Source organism: Belonocnema kinseyi, chromosome 3 (genome assembly GCF_010883055.1).
Source record: "Belonocnema kinseyi isolate 2016_QV_RU_SX_M_011 chromosome 3, B_treatae_v1, whole genome shotgun sequence".
Classification (NCBI taxonomy): Eukaryota; Metazoa; Arthropoda; class Insecta; order Hymenoptera; family Cynipidae; genus Belonocnema; species Belonocnema kinseyi.
Window position 1 is genome coordinate 126,161,960 of NC_046659.1, and position 27,558 is coordinate 126,189,517.

A 27,558-nucleotide genomic window follows, 5' to 3' on the forward strand; every position below is an offset into this window, starting at 1 on the left:
TATAGTTGTATATAGTATAAATAAAGAAAGAGATGCTAATCTGACTGCAGCGACCTCCAAGTGATGCATCCTGGGCAAACATGAAATTAGTTTCTCGAATGTCAGCAGTAAAAGAAGAGAAATATTTTTCTATCTACGTATAATAAATATATACTGAGACTGGGGAATTCACAATAAAACATGTTTTTAATCACATGATACTGTTGCACCTGGTTTTTATGACACCATTGCGTATAATTTTTTGCGTCCACAAGCCAAAAATTAAGTTGGCCCCTCATATGGAATTGCATATATGTGAGGGACCAACAAGTACTTTTTATTTTTTTTGTAACTATGAAGTATTGCTGTGCTAATTGCGCAAAAATATATTTTGCAGCCTTGAAAGTGGGCATCATATAGGGCAAAAGTAGTTGGTGTTCTGGGAGTACCTCTTGAAAAAAATGATTAAAAATGATTATATTTTTATTCATCTCCTTATTATAAACTAAATTGGTTCTTAAATTTTTTTGGAACCTCATTAGTACCCTCTATAACACAAATTTTAACCATCATGATCGGTAAAGCTGTTTTCATGAAAATATGAGTTTTTGAAATAAAAAATTTTTATTTTTATTTCAAAATAGGAGTGTAAGACTTTTAGTGAAAAATGTTAATATTCCACTAAAAAAAGGCGAAGTTTCAACAAAAGAATTAATTTTTCCATGAATTTTTTATTGAAACGATGAATTTTTTACCAATAAAAAATTTTTTTTACCAAATTTATTTCTTAACTAAAAAAGATTTTACAATCAAAACTGGTGTAATCAAAGTTTTACTTAGAAAATCAATTTAAAAAAAAAACGAATTTTCAAGCAAGAAACTTAATTTTCTACAAAAAAAATATCAACAAAATACATTAATTTTCTGATAAGAAAGACAACTTTTCGCCAAAAATAAAACAAAAAAATTTGAATTTAAAAAAAATGATGTTTTAACCCAAAACACCGAATTTTCAACCAAGAAGATTAATTTTTTATCGGAAAAGACGAATTTAAAAAAAAGACATGGATTTTCGACCAAATATAGTTGAATTTTTAACTAAAAAATATAAACATTTATTAAAAAATGGAATAATAAGATTTTCAGCCAAAATGATTAATATTCAACTAAGAAAAGGGATTATTTCAAACAAAAGAATTAAATTTCGAATGAATTTTTAACTAAAATGATATATATTTAACCAAAACAAAAAATTTAAACCGTATTTATTTTTTTTCAGTGAAAACGATTTTACAATTAAAATTGGAATAACCAAAATTTAATTTTCAAAAGAAAAAACGAACTTTCAACAAATAAGTTCAATTTTTTTACCAAAATAGTTTAATCTTCAACCAAACCGATGAATTTCCTAACAAGAAAATAATTTTTTTTCAGTTAAAAAAAATACATTAATTTGAAACTAAGAGAGACAAATTTTCACAAAAAAGAATATTACAAAATTTGCAGTTAAAAAAATTAATTTTTAACCGAAAAAATTCAAAACAATACATTAACTTTCAATTAAGAAAGACAAATTGTCAGCTAATATAAAAGAAGAAAATTCTCAGTTAAAAAAATTAATTTTTAACCAATAATTGAGTTTTCAACAAAGTAAATCAATTTTTAACCAAGAAGATCAATTTTTTGTCAGAGAAGACCTAGAAGACTAAGAAAAAGACCAATTTTCAACAAAAGAATTAATCTTTTAAAGAATTTTAACTAAAATGATGAATTTTCAACCAATAATATAACTTTTTAACAGAAATGATTTTTCCACTAAGAAATATTTTACAATCAAAACTGGTGTTATAAAATGTTCACTTACAAGAATTAATTTAAAAAGAAAAGAGATAAATTTTCCACAAAATAGTTACTTTTTTAACTAAAAAAATATAAACTTTTAGCAAAAAATGGAATAGTAAGATTTTCAGTCAAACAGGTTAAAATTAAACTAAGAAAAAGATCAATTTTCAACCAAAGAATTAATTTTTCAATGAATTTGTAACTGAAATGATGAATTTTCAAACAGTAAAATAAGTTTTGAACAGAATTGATTTTTCAACTAAAAACGATGTTACAATCAAAACTGGAATAATAAAATTTTAAGTAAAAAAATATATATAAATGAATTTTCAAGAAGTAAGTTAAGTTTCTTACCAAAATAGTTCAATTTATTAATACATTTTCATGCAAGAAACCTAATTTTCTAAAAATAATCAATTTCATCAAAGAACATTCATTTTCAAATAAGAAAGTTTCTCCAAGAATAAAATAACAAAGTTTGCAATTGAAAAAAATAATTTTTATCAACAAAAACAATCTGAAAAATGGATCGATTTTCAACCAAGTATTGTAATTTTCAACTAAAAACGTTAAACTTTCAACTAAAAACGATACATTTTAAAATTGAACTAAAATGGAATAATTAGGTTTTCAGTTAAAAAAATAATTCTCAACCAAACAAAAAAACAATAAATTTGCAACAATATAGTTCAATTTTCAATTACAGAATTAATTTTTTTTACTAAAATAGTCGAATTTGCTACAAAACTGTTAAATTTCGAACAACAAAAAAATTAATTTTTTCAACCAAACTGCGTTGAATTTCCTACATATTGGATTAATTTTCACCAGAAAGTTGAATGTTAACAAAAAGCCTGAAATTTTAAGATTAATTAGCTGCCGAAAAATATTAATTTTCAACACAATACATGAATTTTCAACTTCAACAAATCAATTTTTAACCAAAGATGCAATAGTTTAATTTCCAGCCAGGAAAATAATTTAAAAAACGGAACCAAAAATTTTAATTAAATATTTAATTACTATGTGGATTACCGATGTAAATTAGTCCACATTGCCTGGACTACTCTGGATTACAAGATTATTTAAATGGATTACCTAAATCGCTTCAAATTAATTGAATTACGTTGGATTATAATCGGATTATTCTGGATTACAAGTTTTTATTACTCCTATTTAGGATTAGTCCCATTTAGGAGCATGTCCGAAAACGGACTTAAATCGGATTGCCAGTGCAATTGTAAACATTAATTCTAGAAGTAATAAACCATAAAAATTAATTTAATTAATTATTTTTTATCAATCCAGACAATCTGTCTAGCGGCTAGTATAGGATCGTGTCGCTATCAGTAATTTCCATGCTTGATATGTATCATGTTCTGTGAATGGACCCTTTGGTACACCTGGAGAGAAAAATGGTATCGTTTTAATTGCCTCTGTAGAAAATTGATAATTAAGTAAACCCCCATAATTAGTGAAATACCTCAAGTCCAGCTGCACCGAAACCTATAATTTGACCTGAATCCTAAATTCCTAAAAGATCAGATCTTCTTTATCAGGAAAACATTTCTGATCCCTGATAATTTAACATTTTTCCTTAGAGACTTGGAACATATACTTAATAAATTTGTATTCATCCAGAAGGCTGAAACAAAGGTTTCCTATCCGCAGCTTTAAATTTTATGAGGTCATATATCGGATCTTTACGTCTTCATAAATTCGGACCAAAGAAAATCGACAAGACGTTTCCGCGCAGATGGTTAGGTCGTCAAAGTCGGGGTATAATAAAAAGAAATTTAGAGCCTTCGATAATTTTCACAGTCAGTATGTCAGTATATATGTAAGACGCAAGTTGTAGCTTGTAAGATGTGAGAGTCTATAGCTATAGCTATATCTATAGCTATGGTTCTCCAGTTCCAGTTCTTCTTTCCTGGAAGAGTCGTTAGCTCAGATCTTTCCACTTCCGTGACTGATCCAAGATCGGCTCTAAAAAAAAGTCTGAATTCTCGACGTCCTCACGGCTTTTCAATTAGAAAAGTTTTCCGGCGATTGGTCGGGAGGCCGTAAAACGACCTTCGTCAATTTTCATGTGCAGTGCTCGTATATACCAGCCAGGGACAAAAGGTCCATTCTTATATCTACCTGCCCGGCTGGTGATGAAAAACCTTTTTTTATCTTCCTTCTTCCCTTGCCTTGCCTTCTCTGAGCCGAAAAGCTTGAAAGGCAGTGATTCCCCGTGACAGTTGACTTTTGCCGCTCCAGCTTTCAAAGATGCTGAGTTATTTCAAATTGTACAGATTTTTTTCCAAAGGGTGGGTTTCAGTATCAGAACATAGTCAAATAGTGCACGAATGACTAGGATCTCGAGTACAAAAAAAAGTTGCACTGAGATCCTTTTGGAATCCTGGATCAAGGCAGTAAAGAACTACTGCCGTCCAAGGTAAAAAGATCGTAAGTGACTTTGCGGTTTAAGATTATTTTCTTGAACCTGCCATTGGAAAGGACATGAGGATTTTTTTTATCAGTAATTTTAATAATATTAAGACTTTTTAGAGTTGTTTGTACAATATTTTTTATACATAAATTGATCATGGATCTGTTTATAAATATTTTGATCGACAATGTCACTTGTCTATATTTTTACTTTGAAGTTTGGGCGGTTCACTAGGCATGAGTCAAATCATTATGTGGGGGGGGGGTTATAAAATGAATTCAATAATTTTGATAAAAAACAGCATTTTTTTAGATGGAAAATTAATTTGTCCATTTTTATTTGAAAATATTTTGTTCAATTGAAAATTCATTCATTTTTCTTCAAATCCATCTTTATTTTGTCAAAAAATTCATCTTCCTTGTCGAAATTCGAAAATTCAACCATATGGTAGAAAATTAATCTACTTTGTAGGAAATTCAACAATTGTGTGAAATATTATTTTGTTGCTTGAAAATTCAACTTTTTTGTGGAAGTACTGTTTTTTCCTTGTTAGGTTGAAATTTAATTTTCATTAACGAAAATTGAACTATTCCATTTTTAGTTAAAAACTTATATATTTTCTTGAAAATTTATCTTTTTTAGAAGAAAATTAATCTCTTTCCACGAAAAATCAACTATATTTGGTAAGAAATATATCTACTTGTAGGGAATACATCAATTTCCTTAAAAATTTAATTTTTTGTTTGAAATTTCAACTATTTTGTTGGACTTTTATTTGTCCTTGTTTGATAGAAAATTACTTTTTTTTAAATGAAAATTTAACTATTCTATTTTTGGTTGAAAATATTTGGTTGAGTTGAAAATTCATTTATTTTGCTTAAAATTAATCTTTTTTAGTACAAAATTATTATTTTTCGTCAAAAATTCAACTATTTGACAAAAACTTAATCTACTTTGTAGGAAATTTAAGAATTTTTATTTTTTTAAAATGTTTATTGAAAATTCTACAATTTTTTTATTTACTTTGTAGGAAATTCAACAATTGTGTTAAATATTATTTTGTTAAATTTTCGTTTTTTTGTGTTTAGTAGGAAATTTATTTTTTTAACAAAAAATTCTATATTAAACTATTCCATTTGTAGTTGAAATTTCATTTTTGTTGCTTTAAATTCATCCTTTTTAGTAGAAAATTAATCTTTTTCGTCGAAAATACAACTATTTCGTAAAAAATTAATCTAATTTGTGGAAAATTCAACAATTTTGTTAACATATCATTTTGTTGTTTGAAAATTCAACTATTTCGTTGAAATTTCGTTTTTCCGTTTTGATTGGTTTAAAATAAATTTTTTTATCGGAAAATGTAACTATTCCATTTTTAGTTGAAAATACTGACCTTGCTTAGTTGAAAATCCTTTTTTTTTTTGCTTAGAATTCATCTTTTTTAGTAGAAAATTATTATTTTTCGTTGAGAATTCAACTATTTGACAAAAAGTTAATCTACTTTGTAGGAAATTCAACCATTTTATAAACTTTTTTAAATTGAAAATTCAACTATTTTGTTGGAATTTCGTTTTTTCTTAGATTGAAAATTAATTTTTTCAACGGAAAATTCAACTATTTCTTTTCTAGTATCCAATTCAAATACTTGGTTGAAAATAGAACAACTTTGTTGAAAATTCCTTTTTTCTAGTTAAAGTTATTATTAAACAATTTATACTTGTTAGTTGAAAATTCAACTAAAGTTTATTTTTCTGCTAGAAAATTCTTGATTTTTTTGTAAATGATCTTGGTTTCATTATTAAAATTTGTTATTCTTAACTAAAAATTAAGCTGCTTCAATTTTTACGAAAATTTCTAATACTTTTTGGTTGAAAATTTACCTTATTTAATTTAGAAGTTTAACTATTTGGTTAAAAAATTCATGCATTTGGATGAAAAGGAATCTTTTTTGTTAATAAATTAATCCTTTTAATTTAAAATTCCTCTTTTTGGTTTCAAACTAAAATATTTTTGTGCAAAATTTAACTATTTTGTTAATTTTTTTTTCAAAATTTCATTTTTTTGAGTAAAATTTAACTATTCTATTTTTTATTGTAAAATTATCTTTTTTAGTTGCAAATTTAATTAACCTTTTGCCTGAAAATACATCTTTTTGGCTTGAAAATTCAACATTTTTAATTACATTTTTTCTTTATTGATAGAGAAATCTTTTTTGGTTGAAAATTCATCTTTTTGATTGGAAAATTTATCCCTTTTGGTAGAAATTTATTCTTTTTTTTGGTTGAAAATGCGCCTGTTTAGCTGAAAATGAATCTGTTTTGATTGAGGATACAACTTTTTTTTAATTCATCTTCTTTTGTTCAATTCAACTATTTTTCGTTCAAAATTAAAATATTTTCTTGGTTAAAATATGAAATATTAAACTTTTTTATTAAGAATTTAAATTTATTTTTCTGAAAATTCAACTGTAATTTGTTCATAAGTTGAACAAAAAACTTTACAAATTTACAAAAAAATTTAAATGTCCAAGTAGGGACAAAGGGCCAGAAAATATTTAAATATGTTCTCTTTCACCAGGACTTTTTTTACGGCAAAAGTATCGGAAAAGTGTCATTTAATTATTTTTTTTTTAGCAGAACTTTTTCAGGACAAAAGTACTATATAAGTTCCAGTTTATTGTGTTTATTTTTTAAATAGTTTTTGCAGTACATATTGTTAATTTTTTTGGTTCTTTAGCCCTACTATTTCAGCTGTATTTTTTGTGGAATATAAATCCTTTCATCACTTGTAAAATTTTTGTAAAGAATGAAACATCTTTTATAGTTTTTTCACTATTTGGTCTTTTAAAAAATATTAAGGAAGTCAGTCTCATATCCAGTACTTTAGCAGTTTAGACTAGACGCTAAGCCGCTAAACTGCTTTGGCGGCACTTTGTCTGGGATTCCAGTGCGATACAATGGAACTTTTTTCACTCTGAAACTGGGTGTCTATTCATCTGGAAAACCTGGAGAACTTGGAATTGTCATACCTAGAAAAAACTGGAAATGTCAAGGAATTTTTCTTAAAGTCAGGGAATTTGTGCGAGCGTTATTTTGAAATTTAAACTAAAATCAAGCTTCTTTTTATAAATAATAACTAAGATTTTTTTTTAACTTTTTAAATTTTTTTATTAATTTTATGATTAAATTATTCAATAAATAATTATTTAATTTATTATTTATTTATTTAATTATTCAATAGTCATAAAACTGATATATTTAAAAATACCTTATAACCATTTGTCATTTCCTCAATTAAAAATATTGATTAAATTTATAAAAACTTTTACCATTAATAAATTACTTGCCCTTTTATAAAGTTACTTTAAAAATGTGTAAAAGCTAAAAATTAGTTATTTAAACTGAAAATTTACCGATTTTATTATTGTTTAAAAATTTATCATTTTTAGTTAAAAATTCAATTCTTTCGTTGAAAATTAATTTTTTATTGAAAATGTAAATATTCTGTGTAAAATTCGCTTTATTTTTGTTGAAAATTAATTTTCTAACTGAAAATTAAAAAATTCTATTTTTTATTGAGAATGTATATTTTTTTTGTTAGAAATTCACGTATTTTTTCCTTCATTTATATTTTTTGTAGAAAAAAGTCTTTCTGGTTAAAAATCAACTATTTGGTTGAACACTCAAATCTTTAATTGATTGCAGCAACAATTATTTTCCTAAAACTACTTTTTTTGAATCTTTGCTACAAATTCGTCTTTTTTTATTGCAATTAAGTTTTTACGCTAAACATGCAACTACTCAATTTTGGATTGGAAATTAATATTTTTACTTCACAGTTGATTCTGTCTTGTAGAAAATTTAACTTATTGGTTAAAAATGTATGTATTTAAAAAAACTTTGTCTTTAAGGTTGAAAATCATCTTCTTGTTACAAATTAATTTGTTTTTGTTAAAGATTAATATATTTGGTTAAAAATTTGTTTAATTCTTGATATGAAATCAAATTTTTTAAATTCCAATTTAACTATTCTAATTTTGTTTGATAATTGATCTTTTTTAGTTTAAAATTCATTTATATGGTTGAAAATTTGACTGTTTTTCTACAAATTCTTTTTTTCTCAGTTGGGAATTAATTTTTTGCCCTGAAAATGTAATTATTCTTTTTTTTGTTGCATATTTAACTATTTTATTAAAAATTCGTTTAATTTTTGATTGAAAATCAATTTCTTTTTAATGAGAATTTAATGATTCCGATTTTATTTGAAGATTTCTCTTCTATAGTTTAAAATTAAAATATTTGGTTGATAATTCATTACTTTTATTCTTAAAGAATAATTATTTTAGCTGAAAATTTATCTCTTTGGTCAAAATTAATTTTGTTGTTGAAGATTCATCATTTTAGTTAAAAATGCGTCTCTGGTTGAAAATTTTAATATTTAGTTGAAATTTTTTTTTTTTTTTTTGATTGTAGAGAATTAATTTTTTTTCTGAAAATATAATTATTCCATTTTGGGTTGAAAATTAATATTTTTAATAGAAAATTAATCCTTCCTGGTTGAAATTTAATGTATTTTATAAAAAATTCCTTTTTTCGTCTTAAGAATTCAAGAATTTGGTAGAATATGAACATTTTTTGTTGACAATTAAAGTACTATGGTTGAGGATTCTACTACTTGTTAAAAATTCGTCTTGTTCAGGTGAAACTTTAAGTGCTTGTTTGAAAATTAATGAATTTTGTTGATTGTTGAATCTTTGTTTTATAGAAAATTAATTTTCTTTGTTTGAAAAATAAACTTATTTGTTAAAAATTTGAATTTTTAACTAAATGTTGCGTACATTCTTTTCTTGAAAATTCATTTTTTATTTGAAATTTTGTTGTGTTTTAAAAATTAGTTATTTAAACTGAGAATGTACCGATTTTATTATTGTGAAAAAATTTATCATTTTTAGTTAGAAATTCAACTGTTTCGTAACAAATTCATCTTTTTTATTAAAAGTTTAACTATTCTGTTGAAAATTCGTTTAATTTCTGGTTGAAAATTAATTTTTTAACTAAAAATTTAAAATTTTTATTTTTTGTTAAAAATTTATCTTTTTTTTTTAGAAATTCAAGAAATTGTTTACAAATTCACACATTTTGTCCTTAAATTATATTTTCTTGTAAAAAAAAATAGTCTTCTTATTTAAAACATCACATTTTTGTGGAAAATTTATCTTTATTGTTAAGGATCAAACTATTTAGTTAAAAAATCGCCCTTTTGTTTAAACATTCATCTCTTTGGTTAAAAATTTAATTGTCTTGTTGAAAATTTGTTTAATTCTTGATTCAAAATCAAAATTTAACTATTATAATTTTGTTTGAAAGATTACCTTTTTTACTTTAAACTCCATCTACATGGTCAAGAATTTATCTATTTTGCTAAAAATTGTTTTTTGTTGTTGTTGAGTATTATTTTTTTTCCTGAAAATGTAATTATTCTATTTTTTGTTGAAAATTTAACCGTTTTGTTAAAAATTTATTTCATTTTTAGTCGAAAATCAATAAATCTAAATGAAAATTTAATTATTCTAATTTTATTTGAAAATTGCCATTGTTTAGTTTAAAATTCAACTATTTGGTTGAAAATCTAACTATTTTGCTAAAACCACGTTTTTTTTAGGTTTAATCAATTTTTCTTCTGAAAGGTAATTATTCCACTTTGGTTCGAAACTTGATGTTCTAAATGAAAAATTGATCTTTCCCAGTTGAAACTTAATGTATTTTGTAACAAATTCGTCTTTTAGTCTCAAAAATTCAACAATTTGGTAAAGAATTTATATTTTTGGTCGAAAGGAAAGGTGCATTGTCTTATTTTTTTGTTAAAAAATAATATTTTTATTTGTTGGTTAAAAATTTATGAATTTTTTTGATAATTATCCTTTCTTGTAGAAAATTAATTTTATTTGTTTAAAAAATAAACTGATTGGTTCCAAATTCGATTCTTAGATTGAATGTTGCAACTATTTCGTTGAAAATTCATATTTTTTCATTGAAAATGAACTTTCTTATTAAAAATTTTTGTTTTCCGGTTCAAGGTTAATTTTTTTTTAAACATCAATATCAGATTTTAATAATTTCAAGGAATTACAAAGATTTTAATTTTGTAGGATTTCCAAAAATTCTAAGCTTGATTTTAAGGAATTTTCGAAGTAATTTAGAAAATAAATTAAATAAAACTTCAAGGGATTCTTAGCGATTTCAAATATTTCAAGAGGTAAGAATTTTATTGAATCTCCCGCAGGATTTCAAAGATCTCTAGGGATTGGAACTGTTTTTTATAGATAACTTTAACGAATAAGTTTAATTTAATTTTCATTGAAAGGATTTTAAACCATTTCTATTTATTTAAATAATTTTTATCATTTCCAAAAATATAACAAACTTCAAGGTGATTCAATGAATCTTGTGCGATTTCCGAAGATTTTAAGAAGGAACTACAAAGAATTTCAAAGATTTTAATGAATTTGAAAATTTTCATAGAATTTCTAAAACACTTCAAAGAATAAATGTAATTCATTTTCTAACCATGTTAAATACTTTTTACAAATTTCTACTTATTTTAAAAACTTCAAAGACATTCGAAAGGGTTTCAAAATATTTCTACCGATTTTCACAGATTTTAACAATTTCAAGGGATTACAATAGATATTATTTTGTAGGATTTGAAAAAAAACTGAGCTCGAATTTAATGCATTTTTAGAGAATTTTGAAAAATAAATTAAATGAAATTTTAAGAGATTCTTAGCCATTAAAAATATTTCATTCAGGAAAGAATTTTATTGAATCTCCAACGATTTTAAATCTCTTGAGATGTGAACTATTTTTTTTATAAATAACTTTAATGAATAAGTTTAATTTCATTTTTGTTGAAAGGACCTTAAACGATTTCTACTTATTTGAATATTTTTCATGGTTTCCAAAGATTAAAAAACGTCAAGGTGTCTCAATGAATGTTGTATGATTTCCGACGATTTTAAGGAACTACAAAGAATTTCACAAGATTTAAGACATTTTATAGGGCCTTCAAGAATTTCAAAGATTTTATTGAATTTTAAAATTGTCAAGGAATTTCTAAAACACTTTATGGAATAAATGTAATTTATTTTCTAACCATTTTAAATAATCTTTACAAATTTCTACTTATTTTAAAAACTTCAAAGACATTCAAAAGTGTTTCAAAGATTTCTACGGATTTAAACAGATTTCACCAATTTCAAGGGATCACAAAGAATTTTATTTTGTATGATTTACAAAAATTATAAGCTCGGTTTTTAGGGATTTTTAGAGAAATAAGGCAAATAAATTTAACGAAATTTTAGGGATTCTTAGCGATTACAAATATTTGAAGGGAGAATGAATTGTATTGAATATCTCCAAGGATTTCACAGATCTCTAGGAATTTGACCTGTGTTTAAAAAAAATAATTTTAATGAATAAGCTTAATTTAATTTTTATTAAAAGGATTCAAAACAATTTGTACTTATTAAACTAATTGTTATGATTACCAAGAATGTAAAAAACTTCAAGGTGTCTCAATGAATGTTGTCGGATTTACAAAGATTTGTAGGAACTAGGAAGAATCTTACAAGATTTAAGGAATTTTATAGTGTCTTCAATAATTTCCAAGATTTAGGGGAATTGAAAAAGGGATTTCTAAAACACTTTAAAGAATCAATGTAATTTATTTTTTAAGAATTTCAAAAACTTTTGAAAAGGGTTCAAATATTTCAAGAGATTTCTACGGATTTTAACAGATTTCACAAATTTTAAAGAATTTATATTTGTAGGATTTTCGAAAATTCTGAGCTCGATTTTAAGAGATTTGTAGAGAACTTTGGAAAATAAAATAAAATTTCAAGAGAGTTCTAGCGAATAAAAATATTTGAAAGAGAAAATGATTTTATTCAATCTCCAAGGACTTCAAATATTTCTAGGGATCTGAAATGCTTTTTTTTTATACAACTTTTATGAATAATTCAGTTGATATTGAAAAGAATGAAATGATTACTTACTTTTTAAATGGATTTTAATTATATCCAAAGATATCGGCATGGATATCAATTGATTTTAAAGGATTTTAACGAATTTCTAGAGAAATGTTGGAATAAAAAAATTTTATTTTAAGAGATTTTTAAGGACTTCAATGAATTCTAATACAAGTATTTTAATCTGGTAATCCTTTTAACATACAATCTTTTATAGACAACATAAAACAGTATTTCAGATCCAAATTTAAAATTTATAAATTTATTTGATACAAAAACATATTTTTTCTACTATAAAAGACGGTTTTTTAACAAAATACTTGAATTTTCAACCTAAAAAAAAAGATTCTCAACGAAAAAGTTTCATTATTTATCTTTCAATAAAAAGATGAAATTTATAGAAAGAAAAGAATTTTAATACCAAGAAGACGAATTTTCCACAAATGAATATTCGTTACTTCAGAAAGAAACATTTAAATTTTCAACCACACATAAGGTTTCAATAAAAAAATTTTTTAACAGTGCAATTTAACTTTAGCCCAAGTAGTTGCATTATCAATTAAAAAAGATTATTTTGTAACATAATAGTTAAAATTTTAACCTAAGAAATGAAATTTTAACTAAAAATGTGAATCTTTAAGAAAAAAGTAATTTCATAACAAGGTGATTCAACCAAGACTTTCAAACAAAATAGTAGAATACTCAAGCAATGAAAAATAATTTTGACCAAAAACTTTTGGACATTTTACTATTAACATATGTATTTTTAATCAGGAAATGAGTTTCTAGGAAAAAAATTTAATATCTAATCCAAAAAAAAAAGATTAAAAAAAAAGACTCTAACAAATATTTCCATTTTTATCAAAAAAATATTTTTTCAACCAAAAAGAATGAATTATTTAAAAAGTATTTTAATTCTCTACCAAGTAGTTGCAATTTTATTTTTATTCAAGAAAGATGCAATTTTTTCTAAAAAAGATGAATTTTTAATAAAAAGTGACAAATCTTTTTTCTTAAGTTGAACTTTCATTTACAGAAGGTTTTAGTTTATTTTTCAACACGAAAATATAAGTCTCAACCAAAAAATTAATTTTCTACGAATTAATTAAATTTCAAGTATTTCAACAAAACAGTAGAATTTTCAACCAAAAAGGATAGGTTTTCAACAAAGTTGTTGAATTTTCAACGAAGTAGTTGCATTTTTATTCAAGTAAGAAAAATTTTCTTCTAAAACAGATGAATTAAAAAAAAAAAAACTTAAAAATAATACTTTGATTTTTATCCAAAGAAGATTCCAGTTTACTTTCCAACAGCAAAATAAGAATGGCAAACAGTAAGTTAATTTTCTGTTAAATAGTCGAATTTTTTACCAAAAAGTATGACTTGTTATCAAGAATCAAGATTGTTAAATTTTCCATTTTTCAACCAAATAGTTGCATTTTGTCCAAGAAAAATGAAAATTCTACTAAAATAGGGGAACTTTTAAGTCAAAAAGACAAATTTAAAAAAAAAGAGTTGAATTTCAATCCGAAACGTATTGAATTTATTTTTCTACACAAAAATAGGAATTTTTAACAAAAAGTAAGTTTTCTAGGAAATAGTTTAATTTGCAACAAAACAGTTCCATTTTTTTCAACAAAGATGCAATATTTATACTAAAAAAATTTAATTTTCAAGACAAAATGACAAATTTAAAAAAAATGGTTTTCATCCAAAAAATATTTGTTGACTTATCAGCAAAAAAACTATGAATTTGAAACAAAAGATTAATCATCTAAGAATACAGTTGCATGTTTAACCCTAAAAGACGAAATTTTGACAAAACATTTGAATTTGAAAAGTAAAAAGAAATGTTTTTAAAGAAATTTGTTAAATTTTGAACTAAATAATAACATTTATAGCTAAACAGATAATCTTCAGGAGAAAGTTATTGCGAATTGCAAAAATGCCGTACATGATTGAAGGAGCCCTCCCCCCTTACTGTAACAAATACATTGCAACAAATTTCAATTTTTTACATCTGCAGAATGTAAATTTTCCAAGTTCATTGACAATGCTGATAATCCTATAATTGTTTCCTACAAAAAATGATCCCATAATGTAACAATCTTATTTCTTCTTTTAAAATCAAAATGAAATCTTCTTTCGTATTATCCATTTTATACAACCAAATCCAAGAACCAAAAAATTTACAAATTAAAATAAGATTTCCAACTATACCTCCTTTCCGGGTATTGATACGGATTCTCGTATCAATTACATTCTTATTTTTCAGTTTTGTTGATGACGCACAGTGTGAATATCAACATCAGCTTAAGGCCACATAGCCGTGAACTACATGATCAGAATTTATGAAATTTTGCGATTACCACATTTATCGAGAAACCTCTATTTGCAATCCTTATATCGCTAAGCATACAATCATCTAAATTTTTTTTTTCTTTGCAAAGTCAAAACATTTCATAATATCAGTATTTAGTAAACACAGTAAACAAATGATATTCTACACGATACGGAAATCAATATCATTTTTATATGCAACAAAAATTATACGGAATTCAAGAGCATTGTGATCAGCCGGAATGAATCATCAATTTTTGAGATCATGCTGATCTGATTCGGGATGATTTCTGATTGTGTAATGCAGTAGAAAAGTTAAAAAATAAAAAATTATGATAATAAGATGCACGGCTAGATAAAATATTTATGTTTCAGAGTTGATAGATAAAGCTTTGTCCAAGTGGCCCAAACATTTTTCTCACCGGAAGCAAAAAATTAGCTTATAATGAAATCGGTCAATTTTTGATAAATCCGTTATAAAATTCGCGCCAAAAATTGTCGGCCCTTTTGTGTAGTCTGACAGATGACCCTGAAAGCAGATCAAAATGAACCGAATAGAATAGACGGATCATTATGAACTCGAGAGTCAAACGATCACTGGAGAAAAATGCTCTGCAACAAAAATGATCCTTTTTTCCACTGTGAATGGCACTAAATTTTGAATGTCCATTTTACACCACATTTGGGTCACAAATGATGCATCGTGATTTATTGTGTTGCTTCCTTGAATGTCAGAACAAATGTCCTACAACTAATGGTGTTTTGATTTTCATGCGTCGCTGTTTCGAAAACACATGTTTTGTCTACAGTTTCAGTACAGTTTTTCGCGTAGTAATTCGGGAGCCCCGGATTAGTAATGCTTCTCTACATTATATTCTTAAACCTGAAGTTTTCCGCCCTGGGTACTCGTCTTACTTGGGGATGAAATAGAAGAAGAAAGAAAGACCCCTGATGCACAAGCATTGAGGTTTTAGAAAAGTTTAAGGCTGCGGACATGCACGTGGTGGTACGGAACCCATAAAAACGCAACAAAGGGGCTGATTCTAGGATGCACTTCTGCGGTCTGCATTGGAGTTACATTTCGGCAGATGTTTCTAGAAAAAAATATTACTATAAATTAAGCGGAAATTGTTTTCCATCATTGCTCTATATGCACTTGCTATCATTTCCGTTGCCCCTAGCCGCCCAGCGTAACGGTTTTTTGTTTCAGGTCAATATTTTTGTGAAAAAAAGTCCTTCTGTAGGAATTGGAGAACGCAAAAAAAGGATACGTGAAATTAACAACACGATTGACAAAAGTATGGAAATGACTTTTTAGAAGATTTTACAAGATTTTCATTTGATTCAAATGATCTTCTGTACATTTCAGGTAATATCTAGTTAGGTGACATGTGCAGAAAATAGGTAAATTTCACTGAACTTTTTGTAAAATTTACTAAAAAGTTTTGTTGTGAACTTGGTTATAATCGTCATATATTAATAGCGAGCGTCCAATTTTTAACAGGGTTTATGATATCCTAAAAATTATCCGATTGTCTTCTAAGATGGTTCAAATTGAAGGTCTTGGCATGCAGATTTGCCTGAAAAATAAAATTCTCTATGTTATTCTAAAATTTCGTTTTTTAGCCCACTGAGCTGGCATTTTTTCTTTAAAATTCATTGCTTTCATATATGGCTTAAGTTTAAGGTCTTGATATGTAGATGCGCAGAAAAAAATAAAATTTTTGGGCCATTTTGATGTTTCTTTGTGATTAAAGATTGAAGAATAAGAAAAATGAGGAAATTTCGTTTTTTGCAAACTTTTTTTTTAGTGCGATTTCTTTCGGAGATGGCCTAACCCGAAATTGAAGGTCTGGGTCTGTTGATGTACATTCAAAAATAAATTTCGGTGTCTTAAGTTTCATTTTTTTGTTTACAGTTGTAGAAAATTTGGAAAATTTGTTTTTTTAGACAATTATGCAAGGTTTTCTTTAAATCTTATTTTCTTGGGGTTTCCTTCTTTAGTTTTATAATAATTTTATTTGTTTGTTAAAAATTTTTCTTGCTGGATCTTTTGTGAAAAATATAACTTTTTAGATTGAAAATTCTACTATGTGGTTAAAAATTGAACAATGTTGTTAGAAATTTAATTATTTCTTGAAAAATCAAGTTTTTTTCATAGTCATCTTTTCTGGTTGAAAATTCAATTACTTTGTTGAAAGCTTGTCTCCTTGGATAGCAAATTTGTCCTTTTAGATTAAAAATTCGTTTTTACTTTTATAGAAAAGCTCTTCATTAACAATTAATCTTTTTTGGTTGAAAAATGTACTATAAAAGTTGAAATACTTCGATAAAAATTTATTTTTTTATTAAAGATTTCTCTCTTTGGTTGAAAATGTAACATTTTCATTGTATAGGTTTCATTTTTTTATTAAAACTAATTTTGTACTGAAAAGGTACATTTTCTATTTTTGTTTGAAAATTAATCTTTTTTTAATTAAAAATTCGACTTTTTTCGTAGACTGGTAATTAATTGTTTAAACTGATAATTTAACTATTTCAATTGAATATTCATAATTATACATTTAGTTGAAACTTGATATCCTTGATTACAACTTCAACTACTTTATTGAAAATTGACATTTTGAAATTGCAGATACAACTACCACGGTAAAAATTAAACTAATTTATAAAAAATTAATTCTTTTAGTTGAAGATTCATCTCATCAAACGAACATTTAACTATTTTGTTGAAAATTTCTCTTAGATTTTTTATTTAAAATTACTTTTTAACTGAAATGTTAATTTGTATATTTTGGCTCAGAATTGATCTTTCGTCGTATTTCGTTTGGTTCAAAATTAACTTTTTTATTAAGAAATCATATTTTCGGGTTGAGAATTCGATTGTTTTACAAAAAGTTCTACTTTTGACTTGAAAGTTCAACAATTTGGATGAACTTCTATTTATTTGAAAATTCTTGCATTTTGTTGAATATTCGTTTTTTTGTGTCTAGAAAATGAATCTTCTTGGTCGAAAATTTGTATTCTTGGTTTTATAATTCATCCCTTTTGATATCAATTTCTTCATTTATGTTTCAATAATCAACTATTACATTTTTTGTTAAGAATTTATCTTTTTTTCTTGAAAATTCAACTTTTCGAATTGAAAATTTAACAGTCTTAAAAAATTTAGCTTTTTTAAATTGAACTATTTGATTTAAAATTCAACTGTTTCTGGTTAAAGTTTAATTTTTTTTTAATTTGGTGCAAAATTCAATTATCTTCTAAAGAAGGAGTTTTTTTTTAAGTTTGACTATCTTCCAATAAATTCCATTATTTGGTGGACGATGCAACTGGTTTTGTTTTTAGTTGAAGTTTAATCCTTTTTGTTTGAAAATTCGAACCTTTGGTTAAAAATTCATCGTTGTAGCTAAAAAATATTATTTTTTAATTCGACTGTCATATAAAAAATTCAATTATTTGGCTGAAAATGCAACTATTTTGTTTAAAGTTCGATTCTTTTGTTATATAGTAATCTTTTTGTTTGAAAAGTCAACTGTTGTGTGAAAAATTCGCCTGTTTGAATAAAAAATTCTTTTTTATTTGAAAGTTCAAGTTTCTTGTAAAAGATTCCATTATTTGGTTGAAAATGCAAATTTTTTATTTATAATCAGAGAGCGGACGAGCGTAGTCTAAAGTTGCGCACGAAGTGTAGCCTCGGCTCCCTCGTTGCGGAGAACCGTCGCATGGGGGGTAGTGGTGGGAGAGTCGCGCGAAAATTTGAATTATGTGGCTGTGATGAGCAGACAGCACTGAGAAGAATGAAAAGAAAATAGAGCGACAAATTATACTTTGTTATCATGCAAATACAGGGTGGCCGCTGGACATTATGATATCATTCAGTCTAGAATGCGTAATTCGACAATCTTTCACTTTAAAAATGTTCTATTTTAATTTTTAAGCGTACATTTTTATTTAAAGAATTTTAAAATGCAGTTTTAAAGAGTTAAAAAATTAAAAATGTTTGAAATAGATGGTTTAGGATTAAAAAAAACAAAACATTTTTAGTCGTTCAAATGTGAATATAAATTAATTAATAATTTTTAAATTAAACTGTACTTCAAAGTAAATAATAATTCATTTTACAGGACAATTCAGAATCAGTAAATAATTTTAAAACTTCCAGATTTAAACTTAAAAAATTAAACATCCGTTATTACAAATAAAAAACACAAAACTAAACAAAAAACTAAACTTTGAATGTTAAAATTTTAATAACACTATTTAAAAAAATTTAATTTGTTTTAAGAATTGTAAAGGGCTTTAAAAGTATAAAACACATTTCCTTAAGATTCGTAGAAAAATTGAAAATGATTTTTTATTTTTTAAAATCAATTTAAGAGAAAGTATAAAAAGATTTGGAAAGATTTAGGAAACTATGGAAAATGAATGTGGAAAATTTTAAACATTTTTTTTTAATTCTGCCTAATTTTTTAAAAATATTTGGGAAAAATGGGAATCATTTAAAAATAAATTTAGAAGTTTTTGAAAAGTTTCAAAAACAATTTAAAATTTTAAAAACTTAAAACAACATTCAGATTTTTTAAGATTTTAAACAAAATTTTAAAGTGTTTTAAGAATATTTAAAGTATTCGAAATAAAAACAACTTAACTTTTAATTTAAGAAGTGAACTTACTCGAATTTATTCTAAGGACAGTAGGGGTTTAATGGTTATTTTTAAATAGTGCAATTAAAATTGTAACGTTCAAAGTTTAATTTTTTGTTTAGTTTTGTGTATTTTATTTGTAATTACACAATTCAAATAAACAGTCAGATATCTCTAAGTATTAAACAATATAGTTATTTTTCTTAATTAAAATATTTCAAGTTGAATGGCTTAAAAATGGAATATTTGAAACTGAAATAATATTTGAAATTTAATTAAAGCCTTCAATTACGAATATATTATTTTAAAGTTATTTATAATTATAAATAGTTTATAAAATTTCAACCGGGTGTTTCCATTTGTCTAACTAATAAGGCATGCAAATTTAAGCTGTTAAATATTTTAAGTTTAAATCTGGAAATTTTAAAATTATGAACTGATTCTAAATTGTCTTGTAAAATGAATTATTATTTACTTTAAAGTACAGTTCAATTTAAAAATTATTAATAAATTTATTTTCGCATTTGATCGACTAAAAATATTTTTTTTATCCTAAACCATCTATTTCAAACATTTTTAATTTTTTAAGTCTTTAAAACGGCTTTATAACATTCTTTAAATAAAAATGTATGCTTAAAAATTAAAATGGAACAGTTTTAAAGTTAAAAAATGGATGAATTAAGCAATCTAAGCTGAATGATATCATAATTGAAAAATATAACAATTATGCTAATTATTTCAAACACTGTTGAAATCAAAGCTGGACAGATTTATTTTCTAAAAATTTTTCAAATTCCTGGTCAAAAAATAAATTCCCTGTAATTTCCTGATTTCCAGGTCCAGCGGCCACTGTATTTGCAACGAGGGAGCTGAGGCTACGCTTCGTGCGCAACTTCAGACTACGCTCGTCCGCTCTCTGTTTATAATTAAACCATTTTTTTTTAAATTCAGCCACTTAGTTAAAAAATCATTTTTGTAAATGAAAATTCAACAATTTGCTTAAAAAATCAACTCTTTTGTTGAAAAATCAACTATCTTCTTAAAAAGTTATATTTTTTGGTCAAAAATTCAACAGTTTTGTTGAAAATTCATCCTTTTCAGTCAGAAAATTCATTATGTATGGTAGAAGATTAATATTCTTTGGTGGAAATATATAAATAAATATGAATTTTTTATTCCTAGCCCGAATTGTTTAATCAGTCTATAAAAGAGTCTATGTCTAATCTTTGAAAATTAATGGTCAGAGCCATCCTACTATAATAACTCGCTAAATTTTTTTTTATCAAGACAAAAAAAACGATTTGGTTAAATGAACAAAATTTTTCTTTCTTCAACCATAAAATATAATTTTTACATGGGCAAAAATATATTCGCTTGACCTAACTAAATCTTGTCGATTTTTCAACAGAATAATTTGGTTCACTGAAAAAAAAATTGCTCTTGAATCAAGTAAATGTTACTTGATTCAAGTCAATCGCAAGCACGAATGGGGACGATAGAATATTCTAAAACTTTATTGTGTTACTTCATATAGAGATGTATTCAAATGCAGAACATAGTTCACTTCCAAGAAATCATTTCTGATACACTTTAAGAATATATTTTCTTAATCTAAGAATATGAAGTATCGGATCAATAGAATTAGCCGCAACTGAACACTATTTCTCAACGAAAAAAAAAATAATTTTCAAAATTACTGTTATATAATCTTCATTTTTTTAATTATTAAAACGCGTAATTCACGTACACTGTTACTTACAAATATAATCGCACGCTTAATCTCTTTGAAAAATCGCACTCCACGAGAATTCGAACCCTATCTAAACTACCTAAACTAGTGTCCTAACCGCGCGCTCTACCGACTTCGCTATCGAAGCACTTGGATCTCGGTGACAAATCACGAGTAAGAATTTCAAGGCAGTGGCGTACGAAGTCGTTTGGTGAGCCTCAACCAGCTTCAAACTAATCTTTGTGGAACTCAACGTTTCTTTTAAGAAACAATTTTTCTGATGATACTTGAAAATTTTCGAGATTTTATTTATAAATATTTTAGAATTGAATTTTACTTATTTCATAAAAGGCTCTATGCTTTTGCTTTCTTAATATATTTAAAAATGTTATAAAATATCTAAAAGTAATAAACAATAAACAAAGGGTCTCCATAAAATGCGCAGTTTTCAATTTATCCAACTCTTTTATTGTATATAAAACTCTCTTACTCAATTTTCAATGAAAAATAAAATTTCCTAAACAATAATATAAAATATGTGAAAGGCGAAGTAAGTTTCACTTATTTAACAAGGAACTTAACACTTGTTGTTTCTAGATATTTAAAACGCTTAAAAACGACCCAAAGGTAATGAATAATAACGAAAAGTTGCATGTACAAAAATTCTTTTGTAATATCAATGACAAAAAATAATATTCTGCTATACGAAAATTTTCATAAACCACAAGGTTTTTAATTTATCGAATTCTTTGATCATACATTGTTTACTAAGATTTGAATATGGAATTGCTTTCCTAAAACAATAATTTAAAATGTGCAAAAAATAATTGAACTTCACTTATTTTACAAAGGGCTCAATATTTTTTTCTTTAAAAATGTAATCCGCTTAAAAAAGATCTAAAGCTTATAAAAAATTAATAACTTTTGAGTTGAAAAACGCTTTAATAACCTCAGTGACAAATAAATATTTTCTGATTTTTAAAAACCTCTGTAAAACGCACAGTTTTCGATTTATTTAATTCTTTTATAGTACTTTTTAATTCAGTTTTAAATTTAAAACCCATTTTACAAAGTCCTTGATATTTTATTTTTATTTCAAGTATAAAATACTTCGAAATCAGAAGAAAAAAGAATTCTGTAAAGAAACGTTTGGTGCAAGAACTTGCAGGTTAAAAGTGACAGGGTCTCACGGTGGTCGGATGAAAAATATTTATTTGCTTCCTCCTTGCATTCTCAATTATTTTATTTGAAAAAATTTTAATTGACAAATTTTTAATTATTCTTTCATAAAATCAAATGCATTTTTAATAAGCTTTATAAAAATGTTATTGAATTCTTTTCCTTAAATATTTTGCTTTATAAACGCATAACATTTTTTTATATTACCAAGAAAATGTAATAATTGTATTTTTAAGCATTTTTTTAAGCTTAATACTTTGTTTTATGCTGCCATATAATTATTTTTTATTATTTACAAAAATGTTTCACGGTTAAAAAAATTCGAAATGATTTAATTTTAAGTAGATTAATACATACAAATAATCAGCGAAAAAAATTATAGACGCAGTACATTTATAATCTTTTAATAATTTTAGGAATGAGATTACTTTTGAGTCTTGCGTAATTAATCAAAAATTAAAAACACTTTTTTGAAATCTATTTGAAAATTTTTAATTCTTACCCACAAAAACTTACCGACGCAATAAACTTATAAATTTTTAAAAAGTTTTATGAGTGATTTGATTTGTGTGTCAGCGTAAAGTTGGTAGTTTATCAAAGTTGTAAATTCCTATCTACATTTGCATAAATAAAATTGATTATGTGCACCAATGTATTCAATTTTATAAATATTATTGAATTTCTGTTAGCGGCGAAGAGAACCAACTTTATACCATGTCAACTCAATAAAATACTTTTGCAGTAAGAAGTAAATTAATTTAGACAAATATCTGACATTCGTTTCAAATAAATAATTATTTGAAGGAAAATATTCAAGCATTATTCTAAGAGAAATTATTTCTTCGCTGAATACATTCATTTTCTCGTCTCAAGAACATAAACATTATTTCAATTAAAATAGTAGTCAATATAAATATATGAATTTACTTGGATCAATAATTTTGTTAGAGTTTTAGTTACTTATCATGAGAATATAATATTCTTAATTCAATAGTTTATTAAACTTCACGCAAATAAGTATAATTAAAAAGATTAACTCAATAGTTTTTTGCTTAGAGTAAATATATTCTTGATTCAAATAGTTATCTTGATTCTATTATTTTCTTCATTCAAGAAAATCAGCCCCTTGTAAAAAGAAGATACTTACTTCTTTCAAGTAAAATCAGCTAAGTAAATTAGCCTACTTGATTCAATGCAATTTTTTTTTCAGTGTAGATAAAGTATCTGGTTAATTCAACCAAAAAGTTTGGTTAGCCAGGGGAGAGGACAACTGCAGAAAACCGCTTCCTGAGTAATAAGTTATTAAAAAGGTATTCAGAGAGCATACAATGAGAATCGTAAATAGTTGAGAGTTAGGTAATATGACAAGTGTTTCCAACTCATATCAGAAAAATTACCACCGGATGTTAGATTATAGGAATGGGGGAAAAGAAAGGAATGCAATCACGGTTTCTATGAACAATAAATTAAAATTATGGTCTTGCTTGGCAATAACATTTACCGATGGCCTTGGAAGGTAGGCTGATAGGGCGAAGATAAATGGAGTAGAGCGAGTGTATAGAGTATAGAATAGACTATAGAGAAAGGTACTTGTAACAATTTAAATATGTATGTAGATTCATGTATGGAATAATTACATTTCTACATGACAGCCATATCGAGATTCGAGACCTGAGCACCAAGATGGCCGTGAAAATGCAAAAGCAATCTTTCATATAACATATTATCAGACCTGTTCCGCCCCCTTAATAATAATCTCTCATTGCCTATATCTTCCCAATTCACCAGAGTAGTTTTGTCCAAGAAGATTAATTTTCTACAAAAAAAAGTAAGATTTTCAACTGAATACAAGAATTTTTAACTGCAAAGGATACATTTTTAACCCAAAATTGAATAGTTGTATTTGAAGTTAACAAATTAATTTTCAGCCATAAAAAAAAACAAATTTTCAAAATGATAGCTAAATTCGTCAACGACAGAAATTAATTTTAAAACAAGAGGATGAGTTTTTTATCCAGGAGATTAATATTCTACAAAAAAGGAATTTTCAGCAGAATAGTTAAAGTTTTAGTCAGAGGAATTAATTTTTAACAAAGAACATGCATTTTTAACTAAAAAGATCATTTTTCAAACAATAATAAAATAGTTTTGTTTACAGTTAAACATAATTTTTAATCATAAAACATATTTTCAAAATAATAAATTCTTCATGCAAAGAAATGAATTTTCAATCGAAACGATGAATTTTGTATCAAGGAGATTACTATTTAACCACAAATGACACATTTTCAACCGAATATGGAGTACTTGAAGTTTTAGTTCCAAAAATTAATTTTCAACTAAAAATAAAAAGAATTTTTAACAAAATAGTTAAACTTACTACCAAAGAAATAAATTTTCAACCAAAAAATGAATTTTACCTCCAAGAGATTAATATTCTACCACAAAAGTCGAATTTTCAACCGAATACAGAGTATTTGAATAATTAGTTAAAAAATTAATTTTCAACTAAAAAATAAAGAATTTTCAAAACAATAGTTCAATGTTCAGCCTAAGAAATTAATTTTCAACTAAAAGGATGCATTTTTTATCAAGATATTAATAATGCTTCAGTTACACAAATTAATTTTTAACAAAGTAGTTAAATTTATAAGCAAAAAATGAATTTTCAACAACAACAAAATGAATTTTACATCAAGAAAATTAATATAATACCAAAAAAAAAAAGAATTTTCTACTGAAAGTACTGGAGTTTTCAGTTAAATAAATGCATTTTCAACTAAAATAATTTTTTTCAACAAATTAGTTAAATTTATAACCAAAGAAATTAATTGTCAAAAACAAAAAAATTTATTTTTCACTAAGGAGATCAATATTTTACCACAAAAGAGGAATTTTCACTGGAAATTTTAGTTAAAAAGAATTAATCTTTAACTAAAATAGAATGAATTTTCAGCAACATACGAGTAGTTATAAAGAATTTAATTTCCAGAAAAAAAAAAACGAATTTTACGCCAAGGAGATTAATATTCTTCCGCAAAAGACGAATTTTCAACAAAATAGTAAATATTTTAACCGAATAAATGAATTTTGAACTATAATCATCAATCAAGGATAATAAAAAAATGTCTACCAAACAGTAGAATTTTCTCACAAAAGCTGAAGATTACATTTCGATATAAAAGTAAGTACTTTTCAATATAATAGAATAATTTTTATCTAAAAATATCAATTTTCAAGCAAAAATGGAATTGTTTTATTTCAAGTTGAAAAATTAATCTTAAACTATAAAAAAATGTCAAAATAATAAGTAAATCTTCAAACAAAGAACTTAATTTTTAACTAAAAAGATGAATATTTTAATCAGGGAGATTAATATTTTTTTACTTAAAAAATTAATTTTCAACCAAATAACTAAATTTGTAACCAAAGAAATTCATTTTAAACTATAATCATCAATCTTTAATTCAGAGAAAGAGAATTTTGAAACAAACAATTCAATTTTGGAACATCAAAAGAATTAATTTTTAACCATGAAGGTTAATTTTCTACCATAAAAAAATCCATTTAAAAAAGTATATGAATTTTTATCCAAAAAATTTTGTAACCAATGCGATCTGTTGGCAACAAAAAAGAAACATTTTTAACCCAAAATGTAATAGTTATATTTATAGTCAAGAAAATTAATTTTCAACCATACAAACATTATTTTTCATTAAAATAGTTACATTTTTATCAAAAGAAATTATTTGTCAGAAATTAATTTTCGACAAAAAATTAATTTTATAATTTCATTGTCTTAAATATAATATTTAAATTCCCAACCTAAAAGTTGTCAACCAAAAAGTTTGCTTTAAAAATCCGTCCCTTTTGATTGCAAATTTACGTTTTCTTGGAAAACGTATGTATTAAAGTTGAAAGTTCATTTTTTAAAATTTTAAATGTCTGTTTTTACATTTTTTGTTCAGAATTTATCTCGTTTGTTCAAAAATTCTACCATTCAGTTGAAAATTTAATTATTGTTTTGCAAATTCAACCATTTTCTTAAAAAGTTATTTTTTAATAAAAAGTAAACTGTATTATTAAACATTTCTCACTTTTAAATTGAAATGCTTTTATTTCTAAAATATTCGTTTTTTTAATTAGTATACTCTTTTGTTGAAAAATTATATTCTTTTTTGTAAAAAATGCAATACATTTCGACTCGAAATCCTAGAAATATAATAACCAACATTAATAATATTTAAAATAATTTATTCTTTTATTATTCCCCTGTTTTCTTGAAAATCATCCTATTTCCCTTGTTTTGAGATAATTTTGGGGTTTCAAGTCTGAAATCTGAAATTTGGGTTCATTAAAACTTAAAATTATCATTTTTTTCCAAAATTTCCTGTTGAAACTCAAAACTATCATTCTTTTCACAAATTGCCTGTTCCAAATTGGAATCAGAATTCTTTTCAAAAACTTCCCGTTCCAAGTTAAAACTGTAATTCTTTTTAAAAAATTCCCTCTTACAAATAAAAATTATAATTCCTTTTGCAAGTTCACCGTTCCAAGCAAAAATTGTAATCTTTTTGGAAAATTCACTATTCCAAGTCAGAATTATAATTCTTCTCCAAAATTTTCTTTTCCCACTAAAAATTGTAATTCCTTTCAAAAATTGCTTGTTCTAAATCAGAACCAGAATTCTTTTCAGAATTTTCCCATTCCAAGTTAACATTATAATTCTTTTAATAAATTCCCTGTTCCAAATGAGAATTAAAATTCTTTTAAAAAAATTCCCTATTCCAAGTTAAAATTGCAATTCTGTTAGAAAATTCACTGATCCAAGTTAGAATTATAACTCCTCTTAAGATTATAATTCACTCAGAAAATTTCTTGTTCACATTTAAAATTATCATTCTCTTCAAACATTTCGTGTTGAAACTCAAAACTACAATTTTTGCATAAATTGCCTGTTCCAAATTGGAATCAGAATTCTTTATAAAAAAAAAAACCCCGTTCCAAGTTAAAATTATAATTCTTTTAATAAGTTACCTGTTCCAAATGAGAACTATAATTTTTTTTTATTCCCTCTTCCAAATCAAAATTATATTTCCTTTTACAAGTTCACCGTTTCAAGTTAAAATTGTAATATTTTTGGAAAATTCACTATTCCAAGTCAGAATTATTATTATTATTATTATTATTATTATTATTATACCATTAAGCCATTTCCCTTTCAGGGTAGGCGTGACTCACTCGGCAGGGGAAAGGAGTAGTGTGTGGATGGGATAGAGAATTTTCAGATTGATCCAGAATTCTCGTGATATTTATGTAAATAACACGTTCGTTCCGCAACACTGCTCCGACCCAGGTTGCTGATCAATCTCTCTAGCAATCA

At 25.1% G+C, this 27,558-nt stretch overlaps 1 long non-coding RNA gene across 1 annotated transcript in view; it reads right to left on the reverse strand.

Moving 5' to 3' along the window:
• Window positions 1–14,624, reverse strand: part of LOC117169280 — a 24,018-nt gene extending 9,394 nt beyond the window's left edge. Inside the window, exon 1 of the long non-coding RNA XR_004466642.1 lies at window positions 14,502–14,624. This is a non-coding gene — a long non-coding RNA (uncharacterized LOC117169280). The remainder of the gene's footprint in view (window positions 1–14,501) is intronic.
• Window positions 14,625–27,558: the final 12,934 nt, after the last annotated feature.